Source organism: Dromaius novaehollandiae, chromosome 12 (genome assembly GCF_036370855.1).
Source record: "Dromaius novaehollandiae isolate bDroNov1 chromosome 12, bDroNov1.hap1, whole genome shotgun sequence".
Taxonomy (NCBI): Eukaryota; Metazoa; Chordata; class Aves; order Casuariiformes; family Dromaiidae; genus Dromaius; species Dromaius novaehollandiae.
The window spans coordinates 21,602,597-21,624,541 of NC_088109.1; the positions used below are offsets into that span (position 1 = coordinate 21,602,597).

The 21,945-nt window shown below is 43.3% G+C and overlaps 1 protein-coding gene across 12 annotated transcripts in view; it reads right to left on the reverse strand.

Annotated features, from left to right (window-relative positions):
- FOXP1 (forkhead box P1) overlaps positions 1-21,945 on the reverse strand; it is a 376,121-nt gene that overhangs the window by 241,639 nt on the left and 112,537 nt on the right. The window contains exon 1 of one of the 12 annotated variants that reach the window (XM_026110323.2): positions 8,740-8,758. The exons of the other annotated variants lie outside the window; for them this stretch is intronic. The gene's annotated coding sequence lies outside the window, so the exon portion shown is untranslated. Of the gene's footprint in view, positions 1-8,739; positions 8,759-21,945 lie in introns of those variants that run through there. 12 annotated transcript variants of the gene reach the window in all.

The window sequence follows — 21,945 nt, forward strand, 5'->3', positions numbered from 1 at the left end:
TGAAATAGGCATATTTTGTATAAAGCCAAAGATAAGTCTTCCTACCTTATGAAATTACACCATTGCAGATTAATGATATAGAAACTTAAATTTATACAGGTGACACTAAATGGTATTTGGAGCTCTTTACTAACAAACAAGGGCTTTTTTTTTATGCTGGCATACTTTTTTGATACAATGCAGTGAATACAAGTTAATGCACAGATCATTCAGCAGAAATCCTGTTTTCAAAAAGAAAATGGATTAATTATTCACTACGTAACTAGCAGGCACGCTTGCAGTATCAAATCTTGATAGAGCGTCATTCCCCTAAAAGAGATCCCTGACACATTCACTGCATCTCTAATTTCCTGAAAACAGAGGTAAAACTGGTCCAAGGAAACCGAAAGGCGAGGATAGGAAAATGCACAGTGCCTGCGCCGGGATGCCGGGGAAGGAGGCTCCTTGCACACTCCACACAGGGAGCACTCACAGAGTCCCTTCCTGGCTTGAGGAGTTTATTCCTCATGCCAGTTTCTATTTTCTATGTGAAATCGTGCAGCTGCCTTGAAAGGAACCGCAGGTTTCTGTTAAGCCAAGTCTTCTTTGTGAATTAAGAGCAAAATGCACAAATTCACTGCTTAAGAATTAAACATAGGTATTTTTATTGCAGCATGAACAGGTTTTTTGTAAGGCGAACAAGAGCTCACAGAGCTAGGGAAATGTTTATAAATATAACGCTTACTCTTGTACAATATATGTATTTTGCTTAATAAAAACAGAACCTGATCATTCAGTATCAAGAATCACAGCACAAAATTCATATACTTTTCTCAAGGCAGAAATTCTAATTCATTTTCCATGCTGTATGCTAAAACTCCTGCCCACTGCAAACAGGACATTGGCTTTTTTGGTTCGGGTTTATTTTTTTAAAACAGTAGAGAAAGAAAAAATAGGAGATGGTGTCACTGCAAACACAACAACACAAGCCATAAAAATGAAAACAAACCTGATTAAGTCAGTTTAGATAAAGCTTCCAAGTTCCTTATCAGTACCTGGGACATATCTGGAAGGGAGCTTTCCCACCCAAAAAGGAAGTGCCAGGGGTGTTCCCCGCTCCCAAGGGGAGGCAAGGTTGGGTGGTTTGTCCTGTTGTGATTTAAATACGAAGTGATCCTTACTCACTGCCATAAAGTTTGTTCTGAACGTGCCAGTACATGTCAGCCTTGCCTTCGCTCTGTAAGGCAACATCTGCCTCCATGCAGAGTTCAAAAATATTTAAGGATTTAAGGCAGCTTGCTGCACTTAGGTTACAACACAAAGCAGGCTGCAATGCTCAATACCAGTATCAGCATTTTTCTTCCCACTTGTGAATACATATACTTAGATCAAATAGGCTTTTGGCATCGTTTTTAGGTGCCTACACCCAAGCCTACTGCTACTAGAAACCTTCTCCTCAGTATCATCATCTGAGGAGGAAGCCATGAGGCTTCCCGTTCTCCAGGGGCTGCCAGTCTCCTCAAACGTAAATCTGCTACTGTGCAAAAGACACAATCTCCGAGAATTCCTGTCGCAAAAGAGCAAGGAAAATAGCCCAATAACCAAGAAAATGGAGCAGTTTCGCAGATTGGTGTGTTAAAGTAATACAAAGCAATTATGTGGTTGGATGAAGGCGAGGAACAGAACAAAGACAGAAAGAGTTAAGGTTTTTAGGAACTGAAGGGAAAGTCTGATCTGGGGAGAGCAGCATCCTCCAAAACGGCAAAGCAAGAGGCTGCTTGGGGCCGGTTCAACACCCACCGATGTGACGGACAGAGCTCGACCGTGCCCTGGGTCGGGCTCCGGGAACAGCCCCAGCAGCGCGCAGCAAGCTCCCTTCCAGTGCACCAAGCGCAGGAAAACAGAGCACGACACTTCTTACAGAGAACTGAAAGTTTGATTCTGGTAACAGCCAAAACAGCCACAAAGCCTTATACGTTTCTCTGAACAATTAAGCAATTCACTGTATATTCAGTTCACACTTTTTCATGACTGCATGTGCAATTTTGTCTTGTCGAACGGGCGCCGAGAAGCACTAGCCCACTGGTACACGCGCGGTATTTCCCTCACTGCGACGGGCAGGGCAGCAGCACGTGCTAAGTAGCGGGTGGTCTTACTTCCAGTGTTACAATCTCTAAACCACAACAAGGTGGTTGGTTAAACACAAAGTCCCCAATTTAACTCTGCTTCTTCAACCTTGCTCGTTCGTATCAGGTTCGTAAGGTGATGTGGACCAGAGCCCTAACTACCAAAATTGGCAAAACCCTACTGATTTAGGAGTGCCAAGTATCTGGTGCAGCGTTTGGGGGATATATCACATTTGTGACCTGCTCGGCTATGAGCTACCAACCCACAGCAGACACTTGATATTTAAGAAAGCGATGAGAATCATCGAGGCGCAACTGAACGCGGGGCGCGGGCAACGTGCCTGGTGGATCGCATTAGCAAATCCCCGCGGCCTGGCCTCGCCGTTTCCCGGGAAGGGTTGGGAAACCTCGCATGGGGAATGCATCGCCTAGGGGCTCTGCTTCCCGGAGAAAAGCAACGCGGCAGGGGAGCGGGGGGCACCCGGAAGGCGCTGCCTCCCCACCACCGCTGCCCTGCTTCGGGCTCGGCTGCAGCCCTCTGCGCACGCAGGCCAAGGCGTCTGCCCGGGAATCGGCGGTACTCACTTTTTGCTGCGGGCTACAGCAAGAAAGCAAACTTTATGTTAGGACGGGCTCTGGAAGCGTGTGGCAACCCAAAAGTTAGATTAACGAACTTTAAGGCAACTCTGATGTAGGAAATCACTCTTGCCCCTTTCTTCACTTACGCTTAGAAGACTGTAACTAGCACACTGGATGGCAAAGGGGAGGATGCACAGCAAAGGAGCACCAAAACTCAAGGAAAACAAACTCAGGACAAAGGGTGACCAGCATTAGCCCCTGATAAAGCTAAAAGATTTACATGAGTTTTACCGAGAACAGGATTTGTGCAAATGCACTAGATACAGAATCAACAAAAGGTTTTCTTTCCCAGGAGTGCAGTCTTCCTTTCTGTTTTTTTCAATATAAGTTTGTGCAAGCAAAACCTCTTGCAGAAATTGCTTTCATTTTAAACATGATTGCTAATCTGCAGTACAGTGTATGTTTCCCTAGCAAAGTCATTAAAACACGCATGGGTCAGGATGCTGAGGTTGCATTCGTGATTCTTTATAGTTACAATATTAGTAAAGTATTTACTAAATTGACTACCACCTACTTTAATTTGCTGACAGATAAACTGAGCATAACCTCTGGCATTTTTCAGGAGTTTTCTTATGAATACATATATTTTGCATGTTTTTGCATGCTAGGCCCTTTCCAAAACGCTGATTTGATCTCTGATATCAAGGCTTACTCACCCCCTTAAAGGTACAAAAGACAGACAGCAGTAGCTTGCATGTGGGTGAATGAGACTTCAGTGTATCCATGAGACTTGCTCTCTTTAAATTTAAAAGCAGTAAAAGAGCACTAAAAAAATCTGCATTATTTTTGCATTAGTTGAAAAACTCAGCTGAGGAGAGACTTAAAAAAAACAGGAGGTATAAAAAGAATTTATGATTTGCATAGTCATAAATCATTATAAATTAATTATTCTTTAGCACAGAAAGCATTCATTTCACAAGGGCAATCCAGCTTCAAGAGAGTGCGCTATCTGTTAGCATCCCAGGCTCAAAACAGACATCTCTGGACAGATTTGTTGCAGTTTTGTAGATGCTAATGTGTAAACAGATTGTAAAATTATTTTTGGGCCTGTAATAGGATTTAATGTGTTTAAGAGGTAGTCTTATACCTCTGCAACAAAGAGGCTTACAATATGGTAAGAATGTATCACAAAATATGTAATGCTTTTAACAGATAAATCCTCTTGGCAAAGGCTGTAATCTTTCAAACTTAATTGGTGAACTCATTAACAAACAACTGCCACTACAAGAAGAAAGACTATTGTCAGCGACTTATCGGGCAGCGAGATAACAAACTTAATTATATTGTTTTCAGTGGATTTACATTTGCTTCCTTTAGGACACTAGATTTTCTAAACATTTTTTTCCTCGGCTGTATGCAGTTTTTCTCTCTAAGAGAAAAGCAAACCTACCTGCCACAAACAGGAAAAGGAGAAAAACAAAAAGAAATCATTGCTTTGAACCCAGCACCACGCAGCCCTAAAACTTTTGTCTTTATTAATCTACTTGTAAAAAGTTATAAGCCCGTAAACTAGTTAATTTATGAGCCATGTTAATCATTTGCTCACATTTGATCTGAGGTTTAGCAAACACGGTTTCCTGGGACGTAGGAGGATAATTTGCAGGTCCAGCTCGGCTCCTGAGGGGGCACTAACTAATTTGACACCGTAACGTGACAGTGATGGCAGGCACACACTAATGACCGAACCGCTGGATGCTCCTGTCAGCCTGTCGTTTCAGGGAAAAGCAAGTTCCTTCTCATTGCCAAAAAAGTGCAGAGCGGTTCTACTAATTATTCAGACATGCACTATAATGAGAATCTCAGCGCTTACTTCCAACATACTAACCACTCTCTAAAGCCCCCATTTGTCTGATACGGTGGCTGATTAAAATTTGTTTCTTGAATAGTAAAATCTCAGCTTAAAATAAAGCAGAAAGGATAAACAGCCTTTTATTCTGCATAAAACTCAGAAAGTGGCCATTTTGGTTCCAAGCTGGTTTATTGTCATCTATTTACATCAGAAGAATAGAAAATTGGATTAATTTTTAATAGTACTTCTTAAACAACATATACATCTTCAGAGAGTTTTACTGTCTGTGTCAGTCAGGACATAAATTCTGTGGACAAACGGTGGTTCAGAAGGTATTTTATTTTCTTTCTCGTAGGAGAAATGACATTTTCTAGAACAGAAATTTGTATCAGACAAATTACAGGTTGGGAAAAAGAGTCCATTGTTCTTTCTAAATTATATTGTTACGAGACCTGATTCCTCAAGCTGAACTTTGGGAGCCCGTAAGGACGTTTCCTATCGCAGAATAATTTGGATGTAGAAACAGACAAAAGGATGTTAGAAAGATGAACGGTGTTTTCCAGAAGCTACACTTACTCCTCACTTTCGGCCCTGATTCAGCACTGACTATGGAGCACACTTTAGCTTTCTATCGATACTATATTTAAAATTCTGCGATTTCCACAAGCCTTTTGCAGCAATACAGAATTGCGATCCACAAAGAGGTCAATGTGCCTCAAAGAATATGTCATTATGTTAAATACACAGATTGAAGATAAACTAGTACCCTGTAAAGGAGCCTGGATTTCTAAAGATATCACTTAGCTCTTTCTGAAAAGCAAACCCTTCTAAGAGCGTTTCAAGTGGGCCACCCAAAGCCTAGCACGCGCTACTGAGTCATTTAGAAAAACGTAATAAACTCGAAAGCGTCACACACCAAGGTGAAGGAGACGTGTACTCCGGTCCCACCCCGGGACGGATGCAAGCCAGTACTTGCTCATAGCTCTCCTGTGGTCAGCGGGATTCAATCGGTGGTCTTCCCTCAGACACCGCATCTGTACTGCAAAAGCCACGACTGTGTTAGGGACACACTGTCAATCCACGGCGCGGGTGATCCCACAGCACCTTGCCGGTGACCGGGGGAAAGAGCCTCGAGACGCCTCCCCAGCCGTACCGGGGCTCTGCCTGCTCTGTGCATCTTTGCTCTCCTTGCTGTTAACCAGCGTGCTTATTGCTGACTTGCACAGATAAATATCTCTGTTTAGGAGTGGTTTCATTTACATGGAGCCTGATGCTTATGACTCTGACGTTGTTATGGTTCATCACCCCCTCCTTTTTATTTTTTTTTTATTTTTATTTTTTTAACGAGGGGGAATAGTAAACAGGCTCCTGCGCAGTGCCAGGAACACGCAGATTGTGATCAGCTTGCTAGGGCTAAGGATTAAACACCTGAAGGAGCCTCATCCGTACAGCAGCGGGATGGCTCCGTAAAGGAGCTGCCGGAGTGCACGGCGGCACATGCTGCTTTTTGAAACCATGACACAGCAGCGGATCACTTTGCTGTGCCCCAAATTCTTCCAGAACTCAATTTTCAAGCAACTTCTACCAACTGCAGCACCACAGATCTATTGCAGAGGGGCACGACTTCTGAGACGAAAGTGAAAGCACATGTTCTGAGAGCCAAACCAGTATCACATAAATACTCGGTACATGCGGCTACATGTCATTTTGCAGGGCAACATGTGAAGGGCACATGAATCATGAGCAAGGGAACAGCTCTGGCACCTACCCCAGAAACACCTCAGTCAGCACCATGCAGGAAAGCAAAGATCAAAAAGGGATCCCAGAATCACAAACCGCGACTCAGCTCCCGCAGCAAGATGCACTTAACAGCACTCGTCTCTTTGGAAAACAGAGGTACTGTATCCAAGATACGATACCGCTAACATTTTCCACGTGGCTGGGGATGGGTTGGTAAGTGGCCTTCTCCTAAACAACATCATCTATACATGCCAGCTGTTGGAAAAATGAAGACATGATGCATTTTGCACTCTGTTCTCATAAACTGAGAGTATTAATTCAGACACAGGAGGAGAAGGGCATCATCAAGCTTATTTCCAACCAGCTAATGCCACGTCCGATCACGCCGTGTGGACACATTGCTCCGGCCTCCTCCTTGAGCATGCTGGAGCGTGAAGAACGATCCTTTTACACCCGCCATGACTTGGCCAACTTTAAAAGGCAACAACTAAAATCTCCAACCCCCTTATGTCAGTTTAACTGCTAATTCGCAATGGATTCGGTTACACTTCCCGTCCGGGGCAGGTTCTCCCCAGCGCTGGCTAGAGAATTCTTGGGCAAGAGGAAGCAGCAACCACCGGAGAACAAACAGAAAACAAAACAAAAAACCCCAACAATTTCTCATCCTCGGTTTCAGCAACGAAGGCCGGAGCTGTGTCGCTCCCTGCCCCGGGGCGTGCAGCCCGTGGGCGGCGTGCCGGCGAGGGCCGTGCCGGTGCCGGTGCCGGCTGGAGGAGAGCAAGCCTGGCACCACTGCTCCCGCTGCAGAGAGCAGGGAAGCACCCAAGGGAGGACGTGGTTACGGAGTGACACCAGCCTTGGCAGCCAGAAGCACAAGCAAGGAAGTCCCCCCTCCTCTCCCTGCCACCCCTCTGTGCCTCTGAAGATGACTCAGAGGTAGGTGAGGCATGAAAGACGCTGCTCCCTCGGAGAGCGGCCGCCGAGGAGATAATCCCCCGCCGGAACGAGGAGCGACTCTCCGGACAGACTGCAGTCACGATGCTGATCTGCTCCCATCCCTTGGGCCACGAGCAGCCACTGCGCAGCACGCTTCCCTGCCGGGACACGAGCACCCGAGGCTGGCTTGCCCTCAAAGAGCCCAAGCGTTACAACTCCTCTGCAGAGCGAGCAGCTAACTGGTCTTTGTAAAGCACAAGAGAACAGACCAGGGCTTACTGAGGTCTACAAAACTGGCAAAGCTGTATGGGTTGGTTAAAGCAATGTCAGGACCATAACTAATCAGGATCTAAGTGGATACAGGCTTTGGAAAAAAAGATCTTCTTGCTCCCAGATTGCTTCAGTCCTTCCACACCTCTCTACTTACTCACAACCACACTTTAAAGATGTCTTTCCCCCACCTCCCTTCCTGCTATTGCAGAAAAGGACCAGGGCTGACATCACTCTGCTACTGATCCTTATGGGTACTTCTCTGCAGCACACACTCTGTGCCCATTAAAGCACTGAAATGGATTCACGAGTTTATTGCAGAGTTTTATCACAAATGCCATTTAGCTAATTACTGTGTAAGAAAGAACAACCAAAATTTGTTATTTTTCTTCCTGTGTATACTACGATTGGTAACACGGAAGAAGCACTCCTTCCAATATGGCTTAGACTGAGCAAAAACCTATGTGCAAAATCACTCGCTCAAAAGACTAGTTTAAGGCCAAGCATAAATGACTACATGAAATTAAAAAAGTAATGGTTGCATTGCATCGATCCAAACCACCGGCATCCACTCATAGCACTCTGTGCATACGTGAGGGCACGCTCCTTCCCAAGCCACAGTTTGGTAAAGGAGACAAAACTGCAAGGTGGCAACTAGATAAAACAGCATGAAGGTTTGGTTCATCTCTGGCTCAACAAACAAGCTTTGAGGAAGGGAACTGGCGATTACTGGTCCTGTGAAATCCCACAGAGATACAAGATACCCTGGAGTAAAAGGACTAGTATGAGTGTGTGTGAGTGCGAGTGTGTGTCCCCATCCGTGTGTCCGTGTGTGTCCATCTGGGAGAAGGACAGCTGGAGGGCGACCTTCTCCATTGCAAGGCAAAGCCAAGGTCTACCCGGTGATCAGTGAAGCTCGCGAGGCTCCTACCTACATGAGCCAAAGTGTTTTATTTCAGAAGAGAAAGAGACAGATTTGTGGTGATGTTGCCCTTGGGCTTCTGGGATTTTGTTTGTTTGTTTTTTAAAATAATTTAGCGAGTTATGCCTTCATGTAACATATGAAGGTGATTTGATGTGGTAATTACCTATTACATTTGACAAGGTAATTAATGCGGCAAAATACCACTGTACAATGTGTAAACTTAGTTTGCTATCATTAAAACACATGTCTGCTTAGCAAACTGCTCTGCTCATAAAAAAGGGATGGAAAACTCCCAAGCGCACATATTTTCTCATCTAGAAAATGTAAGGACTGACCTTCAGCTTCAAATATGTTCCTGCCCAAATAGACATTCTCTAACAGGACCAGAGAACTCTAAAAAACAAAACAAAACAAACAAAAAAAAAACCACAGAAAAATTAGCAGCATCTTCCAGGAATAGTACAGAGCTTTGTAGATATCTTTAACACCTCAGGTTGAAACACCCAATACTTCTACATTGACATTTGCTTACAGCCCACGAACGTAACATTAGAGGGTATTTTTGAGGGATGGTATTATCCTTAGTTCTGCAATAAATACAAAACCTGTTTCTTCCTCTCATTTCTTTCAAAGACTAGCCTTTAACATATCCTTGAAAACTGCTTTCTTTACAGAAATTCCCCTCCAGTATCTCAGGTGTATCAACCTGGAATGAAGTTTTGCACTGCTTTTGGAAAACGAAAACCACTAACATCTCTGAAAAGGCGCACAAAATTTTTCAGTCACATTAAATGCTTTGATGATCTTGGTGTCTAGATGAAGCCACCCAAGCATGCAACGACATAAAAGAGAAGTCAGAGACTCGTGCAAAACTAAATACAAACCAACAGGAACAAAGTAAATATTGTAAATATTACTATTGTCCAATAGTAAAGTACTCCTAACCTACAGAATCCACTCAGACCATGCTGTAGTTGGGCTGATGGAAAATAAAGACACGTTCCTGGTTGAAGTACCCAAAACAAGCCCAGAAACCTTTATGGGTCCTGCAATGATACATACTTATATTTTCCTTGAGTTACCTGCAGCAGCATTAATACCTACTTCCCACTCAGATTTCTGACACTGGTGTTTCCACATTAACATGTCCTAAACAGTTTATGGTTTGCAGTAATCCCGAGTACTACACAAATCTGTTTGCACAAAAAAACCAGCAAAGAATAAGAGAACGCCACAAGCACACACACAGAAAACCCAAGAGATTTGCAGGTAAACGTATTCAATTTGTAATGCCGTATTTAAGAGTTTATTATCCTTATTCTTATGGACCATGTCTTCAGTGACTCCTGCAAGAAGCAAAGCGAGCCGCTATCCTGACACGCTCTTCATCGCCCAAGGAGCCCCTGGGAACGCGGGAGGAATCCACCGGCCGAGCTCGTTCCTAGCAGCTCCCTCTCTGCACTACCGCGATTTCCATTGCAGTAACCAGCACCTGGCTTCTCCCATCTATTAACACAAAGAAACTTAGGAAAGTATGTTCAGAGGAAGAAGTCCCTTGAAAAAAAACACATAGGGAAATGTTGATCTTCTTAACCGGATGCCTCGCACTTCAGAGCTCGGATGTGGCGAACACCAAGACTCACACCGAGACAGACACACGCGTGAGAGGATGAGCTACAACATCCGCACGGATGTTTTTCCAGCAGCCCCCATAGCCATGGCACAGAGGAGCACTTGTTTGGGGCACCCTCGGGCTCAGCACCGGGGTGCCGCCGGGGCTCGTTACGCAGCCGCAAAGCGAGCGACTTCCCCGCCGGCCAGACCAGCACACGAGTCCGCGAGTCTCCCCGGAGTACCCGGGCCGTATCCCGGCGCCTCTCCTCCCACCGACGGCCCTTTCGCTCCCCTCGCCAACGCATCCCGGCACTGGAGCGAGGTGCCCGCCAGGGGAAACCTGATCCCCCTCTTCGCTTCACACCCAAGCACCGGCAGACGGCAGAAAAACCTCTCTTTTCTGCAGGTTCTTCTATTACTAATACTTCTGTTTTTATTACACGGAGGTGAGAAACAAAACCCGACATTTGACTGAACTGGAAAAAAAGAAAGGGGGGGGGAAGAGTGTTTTCTGTGAGGCATACACATTTGAACGATTCAACAGGCTAAAAAGTCTTGGCTCTTGGTTGAGCAGAGCAGCTGCCAATCTCTTGCTTGGACAGGGAAAGTCATCCAGGTTTGGAAACACTGGATACAGAAGTGCTGGAGAAACTGGATTAGGTGAGTCAAAAGACCCTTCCATGCCTGCACTCCTGTCACATGAGAGAGAAACTCCTGGTAAGAGAAGGACATCCATAACGTGCCACCATCAGTGAACCTGAGCTCCCCGAAACCGCCCGATGCAAGCGTACTGCTCCCTTGCAGCTACTGCGACTCCAAGTTATTTGAAATAACATCAGTACGTAACTCCAGTTCAAACCATTAACACCACTGCCATTGCAAGTGTCTTGGAAACACCACGAATTGGTTGGATCATGGGTCCAATGTGACTTCAAGAGGCAATCTGGAAAAGCTTCCACCTACACAAGACCTTGAAAAAACTAATTAATTAGCGTAGGTTCATCTCTGAGACTAAGGAGGAAAAGAATACTTGGAGTGACTTCAGCTTTGTCTAAAAATTCCTCTGTGCTTACACAAAACTATAAATTAACTGTTTTCTCAGCATATGAAACACTGAAGTCTTCTTGCTCCTATCTTTCAGACCCTCTCTGTCTCAAAGTACACAAGGAAGCTGTACCACCTTTTGCACTCTCTCTCCTTATTAAGTATTTTTACAATTAAATAAATAAATTAAAAAACCTCGAATCCATCACCAACACTTTAAAGGTCATGTAGCACAGTCCTGGAAGGGACTGAGAAGTTCGCAGTGCTCCACAACACGGGGTATTTTACAAAAACCACCTCTCTTGCACTTGCAACAAATGGAGATGAAAACAAGACTCATTCCTCACATTTTTTCTGTAAAGGTAAAAATGCCTCACACATATAATTGAGTTATATGTTGAGAAATGGTTTTTCTTTTCAATATTTTAATTATTCATCAGGTACAGCACTGTTTTACTGTATTAAATGTTTGATGTACAGAAAAGCTTATTCTTTCAGAAGTATAATTTCAGCCTCTGCTCAATTATATTCTTCTTAACAGTAGCTAAAGAGAGTTTTGCTAAATCATTGCAAATGGTATTTTCAGGCGCTGAGAAAATTCAATCTTGCACCTCTCCCCTTTGCTCCCCTTCTGAGCCTTAACTATGTTGTTTTCTTACAATTAATTATTTAGGTGGTTCCAGCAGCAATATATTATTACGGCTGTGCAGTCACACAGACATTAGCTGAGTGGTGATACAATTCATTGCTGTTTTGTTCCGCCTATGGCTTGTACTGCCTGAGAAAAGAAATTTTGCTTGAACTTAAAACTTGCTTCAACTTAGCGATTCAGCACTTCGACATTATTTTTCTAGGACGTAACTAGCAATAAAAGATTGCTATAAATACATTCTCCCTACATTTGTGCACTGCATAAACATAATTTAATGGTAGTAATTGAAATATGAATAGGATGCCAACACCTCAGGCAGACTGACGCGACATTTAATTTATACAATTAGACATGAGGGTGGGGAAGCACAAAAACAGTGTTTGTTAGTTGCCTGTTGTACAGAAGATGGATTTTCTCTGTTTATTTGTCCTTGTTTCGGTTCGTCAGGGGAACAGACTTGACAAAGCAGGGATCGGCCCTCGGGACGGGGACACGGAGAGGAGCTCGCCACTAACTTCTCCAGGAGCAAGAATCAACCCTAGGGCAAAGAAATACAACCCAGACCAGTCGCCGGGCTCTGAAGCAGTGACTTGGGTCCCTGCACTGCTGAGCACCAACGCGGTTCCCACCAGCTTCGGAGGGAGGTAGCTGGCCACCGGCCGCGCGGCGATGCACCAGCACTGCTGGCACGGGGGCTGCAGCATTTCGCCTAGCTGCGGATTTGCGGGGTGAACACGAGAGCAAGATTTTAGCCACGTGAACCCGCCTCGGCCTGATCACGAGTGCAAACTCAACATGAAGCTTTAGTCCCCCTCATTCGATGGGTCCCGGATTGAGCCCTACAGAACTTGGCGTTTCTAAAGGCTCCACGGTTACGTTCCTGCCAACGCAACTCACGGAATTAAATGTGGAAGAAGCCAGCTATGTTACAAGTCACTTGCCCATGAAATATAACTTAATTGGGGAAGCAAGCACAGAACTGTACAAGTATTTTCTTCTACTGCAACATCTACTGGCAGAGTACAGAGTCAGGCCCTTCTTTGGTGCCTACCAGGGCGGAGAGACGTTTTGGGCCAACGTTTTAAAGCTCGGCACAGATTTGGGTCCTCTCCTCCCCCTGTGAACATCCCACCTTCATACAAGCTATTCCCTGCAACGTGTTTAGTCGGCGAGCTGTGTTTCTGCCTGCGTGCTGATTCACCAAGCACACCCAAGTATCTCTGCCCATACCACAGGTACAGAACGCACCTTATTAAACAGCGCCCAAGAAGAGTGCCTAAAATTATCAAAACTACAATTACTGCTAGAGGAACAGACAAAGAAGCAAGAAAGGGGAATCCTTTTTTTAAATTAAAAAACCCCACCAACCACCTCTAGTTAGTGCTTCCCACAGCCGCAGATAAAATCCTGCCCTTCAGATAAACACGTAGAACATTTAGCAAAAGTAGGCAGAGAGCAAGAGTGCACATACATGTGCATGTTAGTGCAAATATGGAAATTGGAAATAAAAGCTTTTTAATGTGTATCCAATGACTCGGTGATGGGTTTTTCCTCTTTCTGGATCTCCACTACATGGCCCATCAGTATTACATCAGCCTTTAATATAAACAGGATTACAAATGAGGTATGTCCGTCCCTCGGTGTGCTGTGACGCTGGAAAAAGCAGGTGCAATTTCTAAGTACGCATACGAGCAAGTGCTATGATAGGAAATATGCACACGCGATGGGCAAGGCGGAACAGCAGGTGAATACAGCGATGCTGGGATGAAACACATGGAGAGCTAACGAAACCCAGTTCATATCACAAATGCAATGAGCTGAACAAAATCTCAGTTTGGCTTGTACGGCACCGTTGAGCAAACCAGTCTTTAGGCAAGAAACAGTAGGACTAAAAATATGAAGGTTTCATCAGTGCCAATAGCAAAACGTGCATTATCTTCCCAGGAGAGAAGGATTTCAATCCAGGGCTCTTGGAGGATGAGATACGATCTGTAAGTCAAAAGAGCCCTTGTGCCAGCATGCATTAAGACTGTGTATTGTCTTTTATGAACATCAAAATTTCAAAATTCAGCCATCCTACAAAACTGGTTCCACCAAATTACTACACCCAACGCACGGGACACTCACGGCAAGGACGCCCCGCACGTTTCCCTGAGAGCACCAGCCCTGCAAAGGTCGCATCACGCATCACTCTCTATATCAACTCGAGAACCACGCTCCCATGATCGCAACAAAAAAGTATACACTCGTCTCCATCCACTTGAAGAACTGCTGCCCATTCTCCAGCAAACGCATCCGCCTCGTTACTGAGAAACTTAACGTAGCTAGCCTCGTGCAATAGCAATCATCGCTTCGATTCGTCCGCAGGCAATAATAAAGTCCAACAAATTAAACAGAATGAAAATAAAACGTATCAACTTCACTCATTACTGTACCACAAAGCACCTTTAATCCATTGTTTTAATTCTACCTCTAGCTGTGCCTTAAATTCATATATCTACAGCACATCATATTCCTCAGGATTACTTTTGTCCTTGCATCTTTTCCAGAAAATGAAGTCTCATCTTGCTTAATCCTCATCATATAAATATGCTCAGCTTTATGACCAATAACTGCACTCTAATCCTGTTTGGACAGTTCATTGATATTTCTGGGTTTCAAAAATGTAAAAAGATATCATCTAATTTTGCACCATTAGTATCATATTTAAAAGTCACTTCATATTTGATTTCAAAAGCTGATTTACCTGTTTAGTTAAAACAAGCGTGAGAGAACTTTTTTTCCTATTTCTTTCTTTGCCATAAACTACAGTGACCGTAACTTTGGGCTACTACTACTTTGTTAATTTAAAGTATGAAGATAATAACAGACAACACTCTAACTTTAAGCACACACGCTGCAAAACTGTGCCCGAGTTGCACGAATTTTCTGCAGATACAACAGAGTTAAAAAGCTCGCAGTGAACCCTGCACAGCTATGGCCTCTACCAAACTTAAGAGAAGTAGCATTAAGTTTATTAAAGTGGAAGGTAACTGTTGACACATACTTGCTTTCAAGGGGTCCTTGGCAAGAAAGTGGCAGCAGTTACAACAAATTAACAGCATACAATAAAAACGCCATAAACATGCAGCATACATAATAAATCCAATCAAGTCTACAAGTCGCACAGATAAAAATGACAAATGGCTACTGTCTCCAAAAATAAAAAATATACATTTCTCAAACACTGCTGTTCATCATCACAACATATTTTTGCCTCTAAATCTAAAATACAAATTAAGTGATTTTAATATGAACAGCATTGTACATAATATATTTACTTTCTCATTTCCCTTCTCCTCCCCCCCGCCCCTCATTTCTAGCTTGTGAAACTAGGGAAACTACTTCAGCGAAGCCTCTTTTGTCATGATTTTCTTTTTAAAGATCTGTGATGTATTCTCGGTGTTTATACAGATGTTAGCTGAGGGATGTTTAGCAAAACAAAACTAGTATCCCTCAATTGACAGAACAAAAATACCACAGCACTTATGGCGACTGTTGCTCCATAATTTATTGGCTGACTGCATTAATTTCCTGCATCTGATCTGTTTCTAATTCTAGCTGCTGAGGTTGGGAGCTGAAGGTTGTAGCCAAAAAGACGCGCTGTAGAGCTGGAGCCGTGCACGCAGCGCGGCAGCGAGGAAGCGGGCCGGCCCTCCCAAAAGGGAGCCGCCGGAGGTGACCGCGGGTCCTCGCAGCATCTGGACGTCTTTATCGCCAGATTTAAGAGCCCTTATTGCTAGCGAGCATCAACTTGGCAACGTGCGGCTGTGAAACCGCTTTCTGCTCTACCTGCTTAGATATTCAGGGAAGGAGCTGCTGCAGTGGGAAGATGCACGCAGAAAGGAGAGGATTAACAAGCTTACATGAAAGAGTAATTTTAAAAAAAATGATGTGCCTCAACAGCACAAACTCCGCCTTTTAATCAAAGAAGGGGAAACAAAGGACTTCCTTAAACATCACCTATATGGTAGGTGTAATAACCTAAGTAAATTATAACAATTAAAAGTCATTAAAGAAAGAGTGATTAAGAATAACTGTTTAGATAACAATGGCTTTCCTGAAATCTTCCTAACAGAGGTTCTACTTTTTAATGACTCTTGCAATAACCCGCCTAGCTTCAGAATAATTGCAGATTTTTAATTTTTATACATCCGAAAGAGCATAAAGTGAAAACCATAAATTATATGCTAACTCCAGCTGTTAAATGCTGGCATTTTGTCTTAAAAAAAAAAAAAAAAGTTCAAAATCTGTTTCCTTAAACCAAGGAAATGTGGAAAAAGGCCATCCTGCCAGTGGAAACATTCAACAGCAGAAAGCTCACGCTGCGGTTTCTTGCCGAGGCAGCAAACTTCTCTAAAAGGGAAGTTACTGCCAACTCAAATACTGTTTGCTTTCACACCCAAGAACAAACTGTGTGCATGGTGAAGGCTTCCTGAGGGCTCTCTGCAGCTGGAGCATGCTGAATAAAGGTAACTAATGTCAAAGCTACTGTAAACTTGTTCTCATTTTTCTATCAGCAAGTTATCATCAATGGAAACAAGACTATTATTCTGTCATCCTTCCTTTAAAAAAAAAAAAAAAAAAAAGAGAGAGCAAGAGAGAAATGAACTTTTATTTACCCTAATTTTAATCCTCCAGTTCATTGTTTGGGTATTTTGTTGCTGTTCCTAAGTGGACAAGCACGGGGGCTTGTTTGCACAACTTTCCCCTGTCCTCTAAGAGGACAGGTCAAGCTCAACTTCACAAGAAGAATAATGATGAATTTCCATGGCCGAACACAATATGCAACAAGGTTGCTCTCCCCGAGCAGGAAATGCAAAGGGAGGGTTTCATTGCAACTTTACAAATTAGAGCCAGGAAGCCGTGCCAAAGCAAACATAATTACTGGGAGGGCTCCGCGCTAACGAAGAGCGCGGCGAGCTCGGCGTCCCGTCCCCGCCAGCGCCCGTCGCGGGGCTCCCGGAGGTGCTGTGCAACGCCGGGGCGCCCGGCTCGCGCGGAGGCAGTGCGAGCAGGGGGCTCGTCCAGCTGCGGGAGGCCGCCGCACCCGCTATTAGAAACGCTATCGTTTTCAAAAATATGCATGAGAGGGTTTTTTTTTCCCCGTAGAAAGAGTATGCCTGAAAGTTAAAAAGCCTAAACCATCGCACGCACCGAAAGGGATTTTTCCCCCTGCTCATGAAAGAGCACCGAGAAAGCAAGGCTATTATGACAGCGCAAGATAATAGCAGTTTCATCGACAGCCCTGCTTTGAAATCAATAGTTATATTATTTTGAAATACAATGTAGGAAGGAATTAAGATTCTTGTAACATCTAAGAAAAACTAAACATTATCCAATCCTGCCTTCCCTCTTGCAGCCAGCTGGCATACCCAGAATCAAACACAGTTAATCATTTAAAGGAAGAATCCTTTTCAAAGGAGAAAATCACACTGTTTATTCCAGAACTCCTACTCAATACTATTTTTTTCTGTGTACTAGTGCCTAACACAACACACTGAAATGGCATAAGGCATAAATGTATCTTTATGAAAGAAACCATGAGCTTGGGCAAAGGAAGGACTCGGAAGAGCGGTCACCTCCGGCGGCGCAGTCCAGCCCCAAACAGGGCTCTAGAGAGTTAACCATAACGCGACCTTTAATACGCGCTTTAATGCATATACCCCGTGCAAAGTTAGCACTCCGCCGGCTCCCTATAATTTTGAAATAAAAAAGAGAAAAAAGTTGCAACACAACATGAAGCATTACTCACTCACACACACACACAGAGGATAATCTTTCTTTCCAAATAAGGAAGCGGAGAAATTTGTCAGCTATTCTGATGATACGGCCGTAAAAGCAAGAGGCTCGGGGCCGGGCGCCGCTTCTCCCCGGCCCCGCTGCCTACCTGCTCCGGCGGCTGCCAATGTCCTTGCCGCCGCGGCAAGCGGGCCACAAGGTTCACGTTAGCCGCAGAGCGTTACTACCCTGAACATCTGGTCATGAATGAACGGATTGCCCACGAACCCTCCGCGCTGGGCAGCTGATGAAAAATTCAACATTTTCCTTGTTGGCACAGTTGTTTTGGAGAATTCTCTAGAGCTTCCTGAATTATATTAAGAAAATTTCACTGCAGCCGTCGCTATCTGTGAGAACAGCTGGTGTTGAAAGGGATCTGCTGCACTCGGTGTGCTGGGGGACCTCCTGTTGGATCGCGCTCCTTCTACTGCGGTTGTCCTTGAAAACTTAGCTCTACTTCCGAGGAACGGCAGAAACAAGGCGACGGGAACCGCACCTCACCCTCGCTTACGGACACGGGGCAAAGAAATAAACGCTAAATTAAGAAGGGCAAGAGGCTGAGAGGAAAAAGGTCTCTAGTTCGGTCCAACACACCAAGCATCAGCCCTCGCTCGAGCGGTTTGGGTGAGCTCGGGCCGTTTCTGGTCCCCGAGGCACGACGTTGTGCTTCCCTCCACGGCGCTCCCTCTCCCGCGTTGCCCACCCCGAGCGACGCCGGGTCAAACAGCCCGAGCGCCTTAATACATTTTAAAGCACAAGATTACGATCCTGCAAAGTCCCTCGTCAAACTTCCGCAGGCCGGTTACACAATTAAAAGCGGCTTCACGCGATGCGCAGAGTTAATCTAAAACTAGAGAACTGAGAAATCGAGCTAAAAAAGAGAAATCGAGCTAGAGCTCAAAAACGGGAGAGCGGCACCAGTGCTCGTTTCAGCACAAAAAGATTAGACTTTTAAATTTTAAAATATTTTAAAGAAATTAACTTCTTGATAGTGTGATAGTATAATAATAAAACATGTATATCTTTTTCTTAAGGAAGTGGTAAACTTAAGTCATGCTAAATTTAGGCTATTATCTATGCAGCATAAATTTCACTTCTGTGTATAAATGCTAACTTGCATACTTCTCCATGGTAACTAAACTATGATTAAAACAACAGTGAAACCAGCCTTTAAAGCCACCTGTTTAACTAGGAACAACCTAATTTACAAAAATACTTAAACTTAGAAATTTCATGGGAATCTAGATCACGTTTTTCCCAGTAGAAAGCTCGCTTTTCCATGATCACATAATTGTAATATACTTGCCTTTGGTGGGTAATCATTCTTTTTTTCTTCTCTTTTTTTTTTTTTTTTTTGTTAACTAGTGTAATTTTTTCATGCATTGTTCAGCCTAACACAAGTGGTATTTAAGATTATAAAGAATAAGTCTCTAATAACCCTTTCCAAAAAGGAAGTTATTTTGCTCCTTTGAAGGGATTAATTTACCTAGAAAGTATCTTCATGTTTTACAAAAGGAACAAATGAAAGAAATGAGAAAATCCCAAACTGAAATTCCCATTAGATATGGTAAGACACCTTCAAAACTCATTTTTCTGTTGCGATATCCTTGTAATTTACTAATGAAAAAATGGACTGTTTTTATGGGTCAAATTAAAGAAATAATTATAATACGGCCAAGAATAGTAAAAGTGTAGGTACAAGCAATATTTTCTTATTTAATTATAAAGCATAAAAATAGATTTGAATATGAATCATTTTTAACCATAGAATTAAATTTAGTATTTAAATACTGAAAATCCCTTGAAGTAGAAATATAATCATAATAGGTTTGGTTTGGTGTGAAATACATGACTCATATATTCATGACACATATCTAAAAATGCCTCATATTAAAACTTTATTATAATAAAAAATTGATCACCATTTTTGTCTACTGGTTTTCACATGATGTAATACCTAAGGCCAAATCTCCAGCTTTTAAGTAATGATGAGCAGAGCAGTTTCACAGCAACACTCCATAAAACGTTCAGAGACCATTTCATTTACACTTGCCCATCCGATGTCCTACCCAAATATACAATGGATGCTAATTAGATAACAATGGTATTAACATAATATCTGCAAAAATTGACATTAAAACCTATCCCTGCTAGTAAAGCTCCTGCACGGATGACAGAGTAGAGTTTCAAAGTCATAACTAACCCAATTAGAGCATTTTCGGGGAGAAGAGAACTAAGCAGATACAAAACAAAGCCCTGGGTCTGCGGAGATTTAAGAACAGGCTGAACCTTACACTTGGGAGTAATCTCCTGGAGTTCCGCTATTGCACAATGTTTAAGCAAGCACATAGACGAGACTTTGCATTTAGACTCACTTTCCTACAAATAGTTTGCTGCTAACAGCCAGGTATGTTTTTCCAGCTGACAACCATTCTCACCCCAACTTCAGCATCTTCTCAGATATATTATTTTGTCACCATTTTTGGATCTGTTAATTCAGCTGAGCACTTTTTTTAAAAAGATATTTGCTCTAAAGGATCAATACTGGTTTTTTTTATGTTTCAGAACTCAATCTAAACCTTGATAGATGCTCATTTGTTACAGATGCCATCCAAGATCGCAGTAACCAAAGCACATTCAACAAACAAAGGCAAAATTATTTTTCTCTTGCCCCAGGTTGTTTCCTTTCTACATCTGTCAGAATTTTGTGATATAAACAGTTTCACTGCTTTCTCTTTATATAACCAGTCAACGTCTCCTCTTCATTTCACTATGGAGGCCTTTTCATAAGGCAACCTGAGACAGAAATGCACTTTTAAAATTAAGAAAGTAAAATTGCGAGTTTAGATTAAAAGGTAGGAACCACAAATAACTCATTATTTTAAAAATTACCAAATTTCAAACTCTGTCTTCAAACCAGTACATCATTCACAACTAGAGCTCGAGCATCAATGGCCACATGACTCCTCTGGGAGGGCAATCCTGTTCCACTGCGCAAGGAGAACTGTGTTCTCCTTATGGATAAGTCAAGCTGATGGTCCAGCTGATGAGTTAATGGTGTTGGCTACAAATAATTGGCCTGGTCATACTCACGTCAAGTCCAACAAGAGTCCATGCTAACACTGGACATTTTAGTTCTCTGATCTGTTGACACAGATCTCTGCCATGCGCAGAAATCGATCACCTGAAAAGCTGATCTAGCCCTGTTACACTAATTAAACTTTGTTTTGCATCAGAGTCCTGCATTTGCAGTGTGTGTACAGTATGTAAATTATACAAATTACAAGAAAAGTTGATTAGCGTAATTCAAATCTCAGCGCAGTTACTAAAATTAACAATGAATACAAATTATACAGAATCACTTCAGTGCTGCTGAGAAGCTCTACATACAAAGCATGTTACCAAATTCACAGAAGTGGGCACCAAAACAAGCAGTGAGAATAATACGAATGACCTTTCTAAGGGAAATTTTGCTCCGAAAAGTAACTCTCACGTAACCTCATTAATTCTATGCAGCCATTACTTGGGATTAAAAATTTCAGATGGTATCTGCAATGCTCTATTTCTAGCCGTGGTGGCCCCACTCTCACTTCCAGTATTTTCTTCCATTCTCTTCTCATTCAGATGAAGAAGGGTAAAAATTCTGTAGCACCAAAAAGAATACTAGCAGTGATAAACCTCATCTTTGTTTCAAGACTACTGAACTTTTTGAGATTTGGCGGCTGTCCAGGGGGGCCAGAGAATTCTGCCTGAATCCATTCACCCGCCCTGGAGATAACACACATCGCTACACGATTAAGCATTTCTGTTCCATTAGAAAATTCCTACTGGAGCTACCAGAATGACCAATTCCCTTTGTCCTGTCCAAACAGAGGCCCATAGCCCTTCCGATGGTACCCATCAATGGTCCCTCTGCTGCTCAGAGGAGCACCATGACCTCTTGGGATTTTCCACCAATGCAACACGGTGTAGCAGCATTCTCCTTCTGCAGCTCAGGGAGGTGGGACACTTCCAGCTACATCGCCTTGGGTAGACGCTCTCCACCTCATGCCTTACTGACTACAGAACAGCCATAACCAGAAAAAGAGAATCCATTTTTGTGGATGCCTTGTTCCTTTTGCTTGTTGAGAGCCTCCTTCCCAAAGAAAAGGAACTTCTCTCCTGCCAAGATCTCCATCCCTTCTAAAAGATACTTTCTGGTAAGCCTGACTAAGAGGAAGGTTTGTCTGACCTCTTCCCTTTTGAATTCACAGACCACAAAATCTCCAGCTGACTGTGCTAGAAGATAATGTCATAACCAAGACACCCATAGGAGTACAGGAAGCCACCAGGGATCTTACCCAATGCTGTCTGGGCTTCCATGTCTTTAAATACCTTGTTCTCGTTGTCCATTCACCTGAGGATAACCAAA